The sequence below is a fragment of the Lissotriton helveticus genome, chromosome 6 (assembly GCF_964261635.1).
Source record: "Lissotriton helveticus chromosome 6, aLisHel1.1, whole genome shotgun sequence".
In the NCBI taxonomy this organism is placed as follows: Eukaryota; Metazoa; Chordata; class Amphibia; order Caudata; family Salamandridae; genus Lissotriton; species Lissotriton helveticus.
The window spans coordinates 1,625,501,781-1,625,517,473 of NC_136067.1; positions in this window are offsets into that span (position 1 = coordinate 1,625,501,781).

The following is a 15,693-nucleotide window of genomic DNA, read 5'->3' on the forward strand; positions in this document are numbered from 1 at the left end:
ATTAAAAATTGTGACAGGCAGAGTGATTATCCCGTGTATTATCCATTCTGTCGCAGGCTTTTCTGAAACAGTTAATGATAATCTTTCCCGTTTTTCAATGCTCAGCACCGTATAGTCTGCTCCTTTTTGTGCCAAAGTGATTTGTTTATCTGTAAGGATAAATACAGAAAACAATGACATGGTGTTGATTAGACGCCATGGCACATATCCAGAACGAAGATTTTGTAACGTCCAGCCTAAAAGCATTATAGAACGTAATTGCGACTGTCCATGCTGTAACATGAGTACGTCCTGTTCCATTATGTCTATGGCAGAGGATACTATGCTGTCCAAAGAATACATTTTGGATGACAGGGTCATTAACCCATTGTAAACTACAGAGAGTGCTTTCTCTGAATTAATACAATCAATTTCCCGTATTCTTTCTGCAGTCTCTGCCTGTGTCTCTTTCCAAGCTTTATTATAAGTGGCATATATATCTGCGTATATGAAACGTTTATGACGTAGTTTTGTCGGACCTAGAAAGAAGTCCCTTAAATCAACGCCATCTTTAAGTAAAGATAAGTGTTGTTTTACCTCTGTAAGAGTAGACTTTTGTAGCCACTCAAGGCACAGTTTTCCTACACTGTATGTTGTTACTATCCCTGGATGTTGTCTCTGGACATATCTTGGATCTGGCCTAGTTACTGTAAACCCTTGTGTCTTGTTCAGGAACCTATCTTGACAGTTATTCGTGTCTGTGGGCCAGATTAACCATTTTTTCCAATCAGGATCAGTTCTGTTTTTTAGAAAGATTTTATGTCGACACCTCCTTTTGAAGTGTTTTGACTATCAGGTGTAGGTGTAGGTATGGACGGTTTGTTTAAATCTTTTATCTTGGCCAGGCCAAGGCAGGATGTCTGTTGCACAGTGTCATTATTTGGTCAGGGATAATGCAGGCTCAAAATAAAGCTTCTATTCCCTGCACCTGCCAGTCTTTTGAGCCCCAGACAGTTTTTGTTTCTATGCTGTCACTCCAAAAGTCGAAACCTAATGAGGACAGCTGGGCATAAAAGGCTGCAGAATAAATTTGCATTAGTCAACATACTTTTCATTCCTGGCTTATTAACATTTTTAAAGTAAAACGTTTCTGGATTTGAGACATTAAAACCTGAGAAGTATGGAAAGTTTTCATAGAATGTTTTTGAGCTTCCTTTTGGTGGCGTTGGACAATGTTCCCATTGATTGAAAGTATAAATACTTCTAGGGTTTGCAGATTTGTGCAAATAATGATGATCATAATGATTATAACAATACATTTGTGCATAATCTGATAAAGCTTCTAAGTATTCATGTTTTGTACATTTTGCAGACATCTCTAAATCTGACATCATATTATTAACAGTCTCAAAGTCCCAATCATTAGAGAACGTGCTGGGTAAAACAAAATCGCTCAAGGACACCTTAAATTGATATGGAATATTCAGCAGCTCAGCCGGACCGTAAATGTCATAATCCGTTCTGTTCCATGCTATACCACCAGGTATAGGGATGGCTGTGATGTTCACTGATGTCAAGTTTCTTTGTTCACAATAAGATGATTTGTGTGGCTTCAGGAGCAAGTTGATGTTCTTACTTGCTGTGTCCATTTTACTATATTTTCCATTTATCAGCATCCCCAAAGTTAATACCATGATTAGCTAAAGTAGGAGAAAAAGTACGCCAAGCACAATCCAAAGTTCAACCCATGGTGAAACCAGATAAGTTTTTTCAAGTTGCTGAAAAAGTTCTGTTACTTGTTTTTTGAAAGTTTTATTTGCTGGCGTTGTTTCAGGCTCACTGGGATTCTCAGAAAACATATCAAAGTTGATGAAATAGCCAGAAGCAGTTCTGTCAATTGTTGGATTTGCATCATGATTATTTGAAATCGCTGGGGCTACCGGATCCTTTGTCATATTAGTATAGTCCGATGCTTCATCATTGTAGGCGGGAGTGTCTTGACGAACTGTAATTTGGGTTTCAAGCGGCGCAAGTTTCATAGCTTTATTGCTTAGTCCTTTGTTTTGTGCTGTAGAGTCTTCAAAAGTTTCAGTCTCTCAGTCTGAACCTCTTGGATAGTAGCAAGATTTGGTCTCCTGCTACATCTTTGGAGTCCACTGGGCCTACTACTTATTATCAGCCACATGATGTGGTTTGACCAGGTCAATGGATAAGAACCTGTTCTCTTTTCTTCCAGCAAGGGGCGGCAGTAACACTGTTCTTGATCCGTGGATTGCTAGCACAGGTGCTGGTTTTCTGTAAGAAGGCCCAAATTCCTTCTTATTCGCGATCTTTTCTCTGACTATATCCCCAATCTATGGAATTCAGACAGGCCTTGCTGGGACGGGTGGTCCTCCTTCAGTGGTCATTGGCTTCTGTATTGTGTTGCATTGACTTCTTCTTTTCTCGTTTAAGTCCTGCAAAACAGCAAAACAGTTTTTGATATCAAAGGGTTTTTGTTCCACCACTGAAGTGTGACGATCGAGGTCCTGGACAAGCATACTAGTACCAAAAAGGATTTCCTTTAGAGTGATTCCACCCAGAGAATTTCTTGGCAGATTGTTAAGACTACGTTGGACACTTACTAGATGTTTGACCCACCCGTCATTCGAGCCTAGTACCCTAGCTGTTATATATTGCTTTATGTCATGGTTTTTTCTTTCCACTACAGAATTTCCCTCAGGATGGAATGGACTTGAATACCGCAATGCAACGCTCAAATTGGCCATGGCCTCCTTGAAAGCTCGAGAGCTAAACGCAGGACCCTGGTCAGAATGTAGCGTGCCGATTGCATATGTGCCTATAAAGACTCGCAAATCTTTTATAACAGTTCGGGCGTCAGCCGAGCGCTGAGGCCACATCAAAACTAATTTTTCCTAATGGTTGTGGGACCACATTCGTCCGTAGCGATGTCTGCGTGTAGAAAGCCTAATGCTGTCTAACAATTGTGTCTGAACTGGGCTGGCTAGACTGTAGTCAGGTATCTGGTGGCGTTCTCTGCTGCGATCTCTGTTGCAGTCACGGCAATTAATTGCAAACTTGTGAATGTGTGCATTCATCCCTGGCCACCAGTACATCTCTTTTATTTCCAGAATGGATTTAAAGATCCCTTGATGTATCAGACCCTCTCCCACATGTGCTTAATGTATCAAAGCTCCTCTACGTCTCCTGTTTGGAATTACTCAATCCCCCACTTCAGGGATTCGAGCAAAAGGGACGGAGTTGGCATCAATTATGTATGAATATTTGAATGGATAGTTTAGAGGTAACACCACACTTCTGCCTTTGCTTGTGGCGTTGACAGATAGCATTGTTTCGCCATCTATTTTTGTTTTTGAATGAGTGATTGTAGCTACGGAAGCCGTTTGCACAGCTGCCTTTGCGGCTTCATCAGCCAATGAATTCTCTGCAACGTGAACGCCATCACGCTGATGACTCAGTGTATGGATCACGTGAGTCTTTTGTAGTTCTTTCTGTAATTGAACTACTTGTTCCCAAAGCAACTTATGCTTGATTGTGCCACCTTTTGCATCTTTGAAGCCGTTTTGAACCCAGTTCTGCAAGTATACATTGTAAGACTGGACGCAGTAATACGAATCGCAGACTATGAGTGTGGGGAATTCGCGATCGGTATTTTTCAAGCGCCATCTTGAAAGCCTGTAGTCCAGCTTGCTGTGCTGTACAGTCTCCGAGAGATTGTGTTTTCGTGACCATAGGTTGGAATTTACCATTGCGCCAGCGACCTTTAACGATCAAGCACACAGCACTATAAGCTTGTTTACCCCCAATTGCGGGTTGTGCTGATCGATTTGTATAAATTATACATTCATACTGTTCCAGAGGCAGAATTTCAGTGGGCAGAGGACATTCTTGCTCGTATTGTAGAAATTCTTGAGTTTTCAAGTAGGGTTCAAAAATGTATTCAATGTCTGTTGCAGCAAGAGAGTTAACCCATTGTATCCATCTTGGATGTAAAGCCTTGGCATTCGGAATGCTTGCTTTTGTCACTGCTTTGAAGGCAGGTACAGGAGTAACAACCATTATGCGTTTACCCTGTGCCAGAGCTCTCTCTTTTGCTACTGCAGTTTGAACCGCCGTCAGAATTTTTCCTGTTGAAGTGAATTTCATTTCAGCTTGTGTGTACAAGTGTGATTTGTAAGCAATTCGTACTTTTTCACCTTCATTAAAATTTAAGTACGTAAATCTTTCTTGGATTATTCTGATTACAAGGTAGCATAGGTTACATGTCTGTTTGCACTGAACACAAAATTTCTTCTGTGTGTTTTTGAGTCCAATTAGTTGTTTTAAAATCAGGTTTGATTAATTCGTAGAGAGGTTTAACCCTTTCTGCGTAATTCAGAATGTATGTTCTTCTGAATTTCAGGAAACCTAGAATTGACTGTAAGTTTTTCAGCGTTTTTAGAGGTTGGAGCAGCGCATACTTTTCAAAAAAGTTGGCTGCCAGGCTTTTGCCTTCACTTGATAACTCGTATCCTAGAAAGAGGACGTTGAGGTGGGCAATTCTTGATTTCTTAAAGTTGAATTTATACTCTTCAGAGGCGAAGCCAAGTATTATGGTGTTCACTCTGTTCAAGTGCCTGTCCAAATCATTGTCTTTAGATAGATTTCATCGACATAAGATAATGCCTCATCATCATACGTTTGTAGTAATTCTGTTACTCTGGCTGAAAATAAACCTGGACTATTCTTGAATCCTTGGGGTAGACGACAGAAGTGACCCTGTGTCCCCATAATTGAGAAAGCAGTCAAGTTCCTGCTAGAAATATCTAATGTGGTTTTACATTTTTGTCAGCACGACTTTATTTATCAGTTCTGCACTGTGTACATTGTGTACTGCAAAGGTTTTGCAACAAGAGGTTAAATGTCTGTAGTCCAAAATGAGACGATATGTATTGTCTGGTTTGGAGACAGAAAACAAAGGATTGTTCACTGACAAGGTGCATGTTTCAATCACCCCTTGGTATTCAGTTGATCTAAGATCTCCCTGACCTGTTGTTTAGCTTCTTGCTTAACTGGATACTGCCTCTGTGCAGTTGGTTGTTTTTAACTGGAGTTTGTGGTGAGGAGAATCCTCATCCCATCCTACATGATTTTTATATAATGCTGGATCCTGGGCTACAGCAATTTTCTGGCATAGGTGTACTTTAAATTAATTGGAATATGATTCGAGAAGGCTGGCATAATGATGTCTTCGCCGTGTGGGCACTCCCTGTCAAATTTTGGTGGGCAGTATTTTTCAGCTAGGAGAATGTCATAACCCTTAGAGAGCTTTTCCCGAAAGAGTGCTCTTATTTTCCTAGTTATGTCCCCCTCCATCCAGAGCGTTACTTCATATAACTTATGGGGTGCACTAACCCTGGTATCAGCTGTTTCAAATTGAATGCACTCATTCAAGTCCACTGTCTCCAGATGATCATTCAAGATCTTGCAAGCTATGGTGACTTCTGCTGCACTGTCCAGCATTGTCTGGGCCCACTCCCCGTTCTTGAGTTGTGTCCTCAAGATCCTGGGCATGTCTGATTTTTAGACCTGCTACCTTCTTTTTGGTGAATTACTTTTTTTTATTTTTTGGAACGTGTTGATCGTCTTTGGACTTCACGCGTTCTTCCTTGTGTTCTGACCGTCCTCTTCTTTCCGATTTTTGTGAGGAAGTCTGAAAAGTACGAGAGGAACGTGTATCCTTATCTTGATATCTATCAGGTTTTCTCAAATTATCCCTGTTCCTGAGGTTATACCTCTTTTCAGAGGGCTCCTTTTGAGGAGACCTACCTCGGGACTGAGAACACTTCTCATTAGAAGTTTGTTTAGTATTTTCCCACTTCTTTTTAGGAGTAGTGAGAGTGTGTTTAATAAAGACCTTTTCAGGACTCTCTGTTAGTTGGGGCTTTACTGGTTTCGCACCCAAACTATCTCTACCTAGTTCTTCATAGGATTCTTCAATTATTCTGGCCAGTTCATATGGTTGCTCAGTTATATAAATTTCTCTTATTTTTTGGCGGATCGCCACGGATGCTGCTTCACCTTTAATATTAGCTAATATTATAGCTGAGATCAGTTTAAAATCTTTCAGTAATTTCATGCCCAGATTTAAAGCAGGCTCTGTCACGTATTCATTTAAAATCTGTTTCAGGACGTCTGGTATCACCGCCGTAGACGGAACACCATGTGTTTTTGTGTAGATTGCAGCAAAGACTGTACCCCAAGTGTCGCAGTCCTCCAGGTGTGGTGCGATCCCCGTTGGTATGTGGAAAAGTAAATTTTGCCATGTTCTGTGTCCCTACGTGTTCCCCATCCTATGTTATATGTGCATGATCAATATGCATATGTATTCCCTTATGATCGATTAAAGACGCAATTCTAGTTGTGTCCAACTCTAGTATGCCAGTTTCCAGTTCTCGTGAAAACTACGAGTATTAGGCCTATGTAAACTTATGTTGCCACGTTTCACAGTGTGCACGTTAATTCAGTAGAAGTACCCGTTTTTCTAGGCCTCAAAAGGGCCTGGACACCAGATTCAGCTCCTGTCTCCTGAAACCTCTCCGAGGAGCTATACAGCCCCCACCTGCATCCCTGACCCTTCACTTACTTCCTGCCTCACAGTGCCCGGCTCGGCCTGGCTCTGCCTGCCTGTCTGCCAAGAATATGTTATGCTTCTAGTTATCAGTCCAGCTCTCCTTCTCTGCATTCCTAAGCTACTGAATCGCATCAATAGTTCCAGTCATAGTCTAGCCTTTATGTCTCCATGTAAGAGAAATACTATATTAATGGTCATAGAATATTCCTCGACCCGCAATACATTTAGAATAATGCATGCACCAGTCTTAGTGTCAAGTAGCCTTTACCCTGATAACTTTTGGATTCTATCAACATGTTCTCTAAACACCAGATACCAGATAGGCTTTAGGTACATGTCGCTCTGACCCCGCAGACTTTAGTCTCCTCTTCTAGTGCAGAAGTCATAGCCCCCAGTTCTCCCTAGTAACACGTCATTGCCAGTTTGCGCGCACCACTAGGTTAGAGGTCTCGTCTCCTTAGGTAGCCCCCTCCATGTTTCCGCCCCATTCATGACACTTCTGTTACGTTTACATCACATGTCTATGTATACGCCCTGTACACGCCTCTTGTTACACCTACTTTCACCCTTATCTTTCGCGACTGCTACGAACCCCGCCCACTGCTACGCCTACTGTATTGAATGTAATGTAAATTGTTTTAGTATATATATGTTATGCACTGTTATTAAAGCTGCTCTAGCCATTCCAGATCCTGCCCCCGGCAGCTGCCATCCTATTCCCGTACAGGTTGTCCTGTTCCTGTCCCTTATGCTTTATTAAAACCTGCAAAACTCAAGATACCTCGAATCCTGACTCTTATTTATTGAGCTATCTGTTTGTACGAGTATCCTGAAAAATAGAACCGGTATTTAATTATTTATTTACCACATAATGGCGCCCGAACAGGTACTTGCCCTTTCCCCACGCGCCGGCGAAGCCACGCAAGCCCCCTGACCCTCTGCAGCCGTGACGGAACCATACCGCGCACGTGCAGATATTTCTGCTTCAAGTATCCCTCAGGTCCACGGAGGAGACGGAGGTTGCGGTCCAGCATCCAGACGAGGCGGTGGAGGAACGCGGCGAGTCCCGACCAGAGCCCAAGCCGAGAGTTCAAGGTCCGAGGTATCCGGAGGCCCACCCGTAACTGAAGTCCGAAGTTCGTAGTCCGTCGTCGTAGCAGTCCAGTCCAGTCCGAGGCCTTCCGTTCTTGCTGCCCGGTGAGTACCGTTGCTGGGGTAGTATCTAGACAGGGTCAATTAATTTGTCTCTGGTCCGTGGGTTTGGGTACGCAAATCCAACACGAAGTGTCCACTTAGGTGGATGCGGGTCCTGACGTGTCTCTTTATGGGACCGGTATGTTTCGTACTGTTTCAGCAGTGCATCTAGTAACTCTAGTAAGTTCTGTTCTCGAGAAATTCATGTGTTTCTGTTCTCAGTATTCCAGGTAATATTCTGTCCGAACTGTTATTTTAATGTCATTCAATGTGTTTTCAATGTCGTGGTATGAATGATTTGTTTTTTCAGTCATTATTGTGTTTATCGTATATTGTATTGTGTCTAGATTCCAGACTAAATCATGCCTCTGTTCTCTAAGTTACGTCAGTTAAAAACCAGAAAAGGGCTGCTCGAGGAAGCAGTCCCTGTCCCGCCTAGGGACAGTCCAGGTCATTTTATGTATCATAAGCATGGCTTAAGTGCCATAATATATCTAGATTTATGGTCTGATTATACCAGACATCTCGAAGAGAAATATAGATGGCCTGTATCAGGCACATGGGATGCCGAGTGCATCATGCGAGTAGAAGAAGCATTATGGAAAAAGAAATCCAGACAGTCCCAGAAAGATGCCATCGAGTTATGGCGCAAAGAATCTCATAAAAGAACCGAAAAAGTATTCAGAAAAGCAGAATTAAGTAGAGAATCCTCAGAAAGAGCCCAAGAAAGGGAATTAATCGAAATAGGTGAACGGGTTAAAACAGAACAGTCAGACAGACAGAGGAATGCCCTTATTAAGGGTATGTACCCTCTTCTTGCCGAGGGCTTGCCAAAGGCAACCCCGGAGGCATCCAGTAATTTTCCGCCATCACTAGTTCCGACCAAGCTACGTCATAAACCGACCGCAGCTGATATTTTTCTCTCGTCCTATTTGGACGACACAGTCCCAGAATATGCAAATGCTGTTCCGCCTGCTCCTGTAAATAATGTAATTCCTGTTCCTCCAGCCACCGGGGCACCCGTTACAGCACCTGTTACGGTACCCCCGGTCCAGCCTACAGTACAAGTACCCGCTACATCAGTCACTCTCCCAGCCCGTACAGTACACACCGACGATTCCAGTTTAGGAGCCGCGGGGGGAGGTTCTCCTCGTACCCCGCCTCAACACAGACGTATGACGTTACTCGAGTTACATGAACGAGCGTTACAGCGTTCACCCAAATTTCAGTCCGTTGCAGATATCAAGCGAGCGCTTACTGAATGCCGTTATGATCCAGTCCCAGGCGATGATGATATGGTCTTGTATTCATTGCGTGTAAGACGGGTGACCGAGTATTTGGACACCCTGCCGAATATGAAAGGTTATTTAGACAGAATATATCATTTTATCCGTACAGGAAGAGATCCAGAAAGTATTGGCGACACCATGGTCCAAAGAAAAGTCGAGATTCAACTCATGATTTTAAAGTTTCTAATTAACTGTTTAATAAGAGAACAAGATTATCCAGGAAAAGATCCAGAAGAAATGAAAGTTCTGACCAGGTGGAGTGACCATATAGCCGAGGGAAGACACAAGACACTAGGTAGTATAGAGAGTATGTACAAGAAAATCCGTAAAGAAATAATAAAGTTACATGAGAAACGAGAAGCAACACAAGCAACCGAGAAAGAAAATGACTCTTCTACTGAAGAGGTAGACGACGAGAATCCTTCCAGAATAGCGTATGTAGGTAGAACTAGACTTTCCGACCGACATTCACGTCCAGACGACAAGAAAACTGTTCCCATTCCAGTACCAGAACAGTGTTCTCTAGAACAAGTATTCCAAGCTACAGATAAAATTCTGAAATCACGAATAGGTTATAGTGAACTTAGTACTATGCATGAACAAGAACTAGCCCGATCAGCAGTCCGATGGGCTACTGATTCTACCACTTTTCCAGACGAAATAGTGGCACAATCGTTTCTGAAACTGCCCCCAGCCGAGCAGCGACTGGTGGGTATGTATATGATCCAGCACCTCATTACATTGTATGAGGGTCAACATTCTGATCCAGGTCCGTTACATGATGTATTAAACGAGTTACTACAGTACAGATGGAAAGGTCTAGGTACCGATTTAATTAATATCATTCTAGAACAGCGCCACAAATACCGAACGTTCCTGAATACGCATTTTGTTCATGTCTCACCCCCCGAAAGTAAACGATTCTACATAGATAGACAGCATCCGTTACGAGAAGTACACCCAGTTAGGACAGCGGGTGGTGATCTAGAACGAGTATTTGTTTATACCCCGATTACCAAGATGGAACTCTTAGAGATGAAGAAATTAATTCCCTGTCACGATAAAGATCCAGCAGGGTTCTACCGTGAATTAAAAGACATGCTCCGTATGGGAGAATACACGTATCCAGATATCATTAAAATGTTAAAGGTCCTGTTGCCTGCGGGCATATATGAAAAACTCAAAGAAAAAGAATGGGAGGTGGGAGAGAAAAAGATAGATTGGACAGCTCTAGAAGCTGAAGATAATACACGTGTACCAGGTACCGGTATAGGAGATAAATGTAAAGAATTACCCGAGTTATTGATACAAGTTTTGCCAAGATTACTAGCCACGAAAAAGGAAGATTGGGATGCCATCTCAGCCTGTAAACAGAAACAAGACGAAGATACTAGTGATTTTTATTCTAGATTCGAGAAATGTTTTATTATTAACAGTGGTTTGAAAACAAGTAGCGAGTCATACCCTCATCTTTTTGTTACTAAACTAGTCGAGAATTCAAGCCCACAAGTTAAAAATCGAGTTCTGAAAGTCGAAAGTACCTGGCAAGCTAATACCCCGTCACAAATGCTTCAAATGCTTCAGTACCACCAGAATAGAATCAGGGAAGAGCAAGAACACGAAAGGAGACGTATGAAAGACACGAAAATGAAAGTATTAGTTGCACAATCTGTTCCTCAAGACAGTCAGAAGAGGGGTCCGAATCAAGTCAGTCATCCTGCAATTCCTGTTAAAGGGACCTGCAATTATTGTAAACAGCCAGGTCATTTTATAAACGAGTGTGCAGTTCTGAAACACAACATAGCTACCGGTAAGACTAAAGAAAGACCACGTCCGCCTAGACAAGAACAAGTTTCACAGACTTCCCAGTCACCACAGAATGCACAACAGACAGTTACAGTACCGCAGCCTATAGCTGCAACACAGCATGTTACTCAGCAGATGTACCAGTACGCACAGTCTGAGTATCCAGAGTACCAGCAGTATTCATGAAACAGCCTAGAGAGGGAGGTAGGCTTGCCTCTCATCGAGATACCTGTAGATCAAGAGGGTCCCTATGTTCACAGTCAAGTATTAGGGAAAGACAGAAAGTTTCTGATTGATACAGGGGCAAGTAGGACTACAATCAGTCATGACGAGGTTCCAGGGGCTCCGCTCTCAGGCTCAAGAAATGTTTCCCTTGGATTTTCAGGAAAGCCAATTGTTAACGAGATTTCGAAACCAGTTTCTCTAGAAGTAGGTCCATTGTCCCGAACTACTGATTTGTTACTCACGAAGTCATGTCCAGAAAATTTGTTAGGCATCAAGACATTAAAAGAATTAGGTGCAGTAATTTGCTGCTCCCCAGAAGGAGTACGATTGTTTTTACGTGACTTTAAAGGTCACTATGTATTACGTGATTTTGATCCAAGATTACTGAATGTCCCGCAGCATCTATGGGCACAAGGTCCAACTGATGTTGGTTGTATGCAGATCACACCCCACCGTGTGACTCTGAAACCAGGTATAGTTTTGCCACGAATCCGACAGTACAAATTGCCACCTGAGGCTGTAGCAGCCTTATCCAGAATTATTGGCGAGCTCATTGTTCAAGGAGTGGTTGTAGAAACTGACTCCAATGTATGTAATTCTCCTATCATTCCAGTTATGAAACGTACTGATCCAAATGTACCTCCAGTTTATCGATTAGTGATTGATCTTCGAGAACTTAATAAATGTATCATTCCCCAGTACCCAGTAGTTCCAGATATTTCTTCCCTATTGACAGCCATTGATTCCGAAGCCACGTTCTTCACTGTTATAGACCTCAAGAACGCATTTTTCAGTGTCCCAATTCATCCAGACAGCCAGTTCCTTTTCGGATTCTGTTTAAATGGAAGGAGCTATAAATTCACACGAGCTCCTCAAGGTTTCACTGAAAGTCCTAGCATTTATAGTCAAGCACTCAAGAGACAACTAGACAATATTCACATGCCAACTGACACTGCCCTGCTCCAGTATGTCGATGATCTACTGATCACAGCCCGTTCTGAACGTGACTGCGAACGTGCGTCACTTACAGTTCTGTATTTCCTAGCCGAGATGGGGCACAAGGTGTCCCCTTCGAAGCTTCAATTCTGTGTCCAGCAAGTGGTATACTTAGGACACTTACTGTCCAAGAGGGGTAGGCAGTTGACACCAGACCGTATCCAGTTAATAGCATGTCTTCCTCAGCCCAAGACCCAGAAAGAGGTACGAGCTTTTATCGGCCTCACTTCTTACTGCAGACAATGGATTCCTCAGTATGCATTTTTAGCCAAGCCACTGATACAGTTAACGACACAGGAGACAGCCGTATCGACTGTCCTCCCTTGGACCCAGGAACATACACTTGTTTTTAATGAATTAAAGAAAGCCTTATGTCAAGCACCTGTTCTAGCAACACCGAACTACAGTAAGCCTTTTACACTCTTTGTCACAGAACGTGATGGTACAGCATTATCTGTTCTCACACAAGATCAAGCAGGACAGTACAAGCCCTGTGCTTATTTTTCGAGCACCTTAGATCCAGTAGCCCAGGCTCTCCCTGCGTGCCTCAAGTCAGTTGCAGCCACAGCACTAGCTATCAGACAAAGTGATTCCATAGTGTTAGGACACTCCCTGACAGTACAAGTTCCACACTCCGTGGAAGTTCTTTTAAACCGAACACAGACTCAGCACTTGACTATTGCACGTTTAACAGGTTATGAATTGACACTATTCCAGCCACACATAGAAATCAGACGCTGCAACATTCTGAATCCTGCTACACTGTTACCGTCAGTTACTTCAAATCCGGCCACACATGACTGTGTGGAAGTAGTTAACACCATGACAAAGCCAAGACAAGACCTGACAGATATTGCATTACTTGATCCTGACCTGACACTTTATGTGGATGGTTCATGTATGAGAACAAGTACAGGAGAACTAGTAGCCGCGTATGCAGTGACTACTGAAACTGAAGTTATAGAGACACACCGTATTGATACCCTGTCCGCTCAAGCAGCAGAGCTAGTCGCTCTGACCCAAGCCTGCATACGTGCCAAGAACCTGAAAGTAAACATATACACAGATTCACGTTATGCATTCGGAGTCGTACACGACTTTGGAGTGCTCTGGCAAGAAAGAGGTTTTATGACTTCTCATGGAACCAAGATTCAGCATGGTCTTCTTATTCAAGCTCTGTTGGATGCAATACATTTACCGACAGCTATCGCTATTAAGAAGTGCAAAGCACATACGAAAGTCACTGACATCATTTCCCAAGGTAACGATCTAGCAGATCGAACAGCCAAGCTCACAGCCCAGACTCCAGACATTCCAGTTAACATGACACAGACACACACTCCAGAACAGACTACTTGTATGACAGTTAAGGACCCCACACAAGATGTCATAGATATCCAGTCACATGCTACTCCCGATGAAATCAAGAAATGGTCCGAACAAGGAGGGGTCCAGACAGATCAAGGATGGTTGACGAAGGGAAAAGCCACATGGTTTCTCCCCGACTCAATGGTTCAAGTCATTATTAATACCGCACATAGTCCTGCACATTTAGGAGAAAAAGCCATGTTAGACAGTATCCAGAACATTTGGTTCAACAAGCATTTACGAGCTGCAGCCAAGCAGAAAGTCCGTACCTGTATGATATGTTGTCAGTTCAATCCAGGTAAAAGTGTCCCGGTGGAACAAGGTGGATTCCAACCTCCTGACCACCCTTTTGAAGTCCTCCAGATGGATTATATTCAGATGGAGCGATGTCGAGGTTTCAAGTATGTTCTCGTAGTTGTATGCGCTTTGTCCAGGTGGACAGAAGCATATCCAGTCCCAGATTACACAGCTGCGACCACTGCCAAGCAGTTGGTTCGTGAATTCTTCCCCCGTTACGGACTCCCTAGGGTCGTGTATTCAGACAACGGCCAGCCATTCTCATCCGAACTCATGAAACATGTGTCCCTTCTGTTAGGGTACCAGTGGAAGTTCCATTGTGTACGCCATCCTGAAGCAGCCGGTCTCGTAGAGAGACATAACCAGACTCTGAAAATCCGCATTGCCAAAGTTTGTAAAGAAAAAGGTGTAGACTGGCTAGTTGCCCTGCCAGTTGCTCTATTTTATATGCGCATGGTTGCACATTCCAGATCAGGTCTGTCCCCGTATGAGGTCGTATTCGGCCGCCCCCCAAACATGTGGGGTACACCTAGACCCCGAAGTATTACAGATGTTTCCAGTAATATGCTGACAGATTACCTAGCTTCCTTGATGTCTGCCCTACACTCTTGTCGTTCACAGGTTGCCGCCGCATTTCCAGACAACACCGAGGTGAAACCGCATGAAATCGTTCCAGGAAACCTTGTACTTGTCCGGAACTTTGATCGTTCAAGTCCGCTGGAGCCCCGCTGGAGGGAGCCACGCCTAGTCTTACTTACCACAAGGACCGCGGCCAAGTTGGAGGGCCGCAAAGGATGGGTCCATCTGTCCCACATCAAGAAATTCCATGGATTGCGTATAAAAACATTTGCCAAGAACATTTCTAAGGACTGCCTAAAAATTTACTCTGAATCCAAGCCTCCCCTGTTAGAGGAAACTCCGCAGCAGGAGTATAAAAAGAAACTCAGGTCTAGTAAAATAAGTCAGCCAGTTTAATTGTCTAAGTCCCTCTCGGGTGAAACGGTTAGACAGGTTTCTGACATGTATGAGATAGACCCCCATAGTGAGAGAGTTAGTCAAAACTCTATCAAATGTATCGTTATTCTATGTTTTCTTATGTTTTTGAGTTTAATGGTTACCTGCACAAGTTATGCATTACATTTATGTTTTCCAATTTCTCATGTAAATAAGTTTTCTAATGCTACAGTAGAGCACACATTTAGTGATCTGCCTCCTCACGAGCTATCCTATCGTCTTGCTATGCGAAATAACACGTTTATTAGAATGCTACACTATTCACACCAGACCAGCAATGCCACTAATTGTTGGGTGTGTGGTCGACTCCCCCCTTTCCAGACACCGAAGGGAGTTCTGCCACTCTTTCCTTATCCGTTCTCGCATAATGGTTCGTGTGGAGCATGGTCCACGTTAACGTCATCCTCAACTGATATGTCCCTTTTGAATAGTACATGTTTCCCAGACAAGCAAGGTCTCACCCATAGAACAGGGTTAGATCTAGAAAATGAAGTATATGATTTAGGTAATTATTCTTCGAATTTTATGGTCCTGAATGTTCAGTCCGATACTACTCCAGATTTGCCTGCTATTTCAGTACTACCAGTCAAAGGCGAATTATGTGTCAGAAAGAATGGTTCCGCACATGTAGGACATAGTGATTGTACTACTATTGTCAAGTATAGTGACAGTGGGAAATCTATTTTCAAAGCCTCACGTCATTCTTATTTTGTTTGTGGTCAGACCGCATATGTTCGTCTGCCCCTCGATTGGGATGGAACATGTTATATTGCCTTCCTACTGCCACCAGTTTTTCTAGCCCCATCCGATTATCATAGAAACACACATCTAGTACACATTAGACATAGAAGGGAGATCGAGTCCCCGATTGTCGATCAAACTGAAACTACT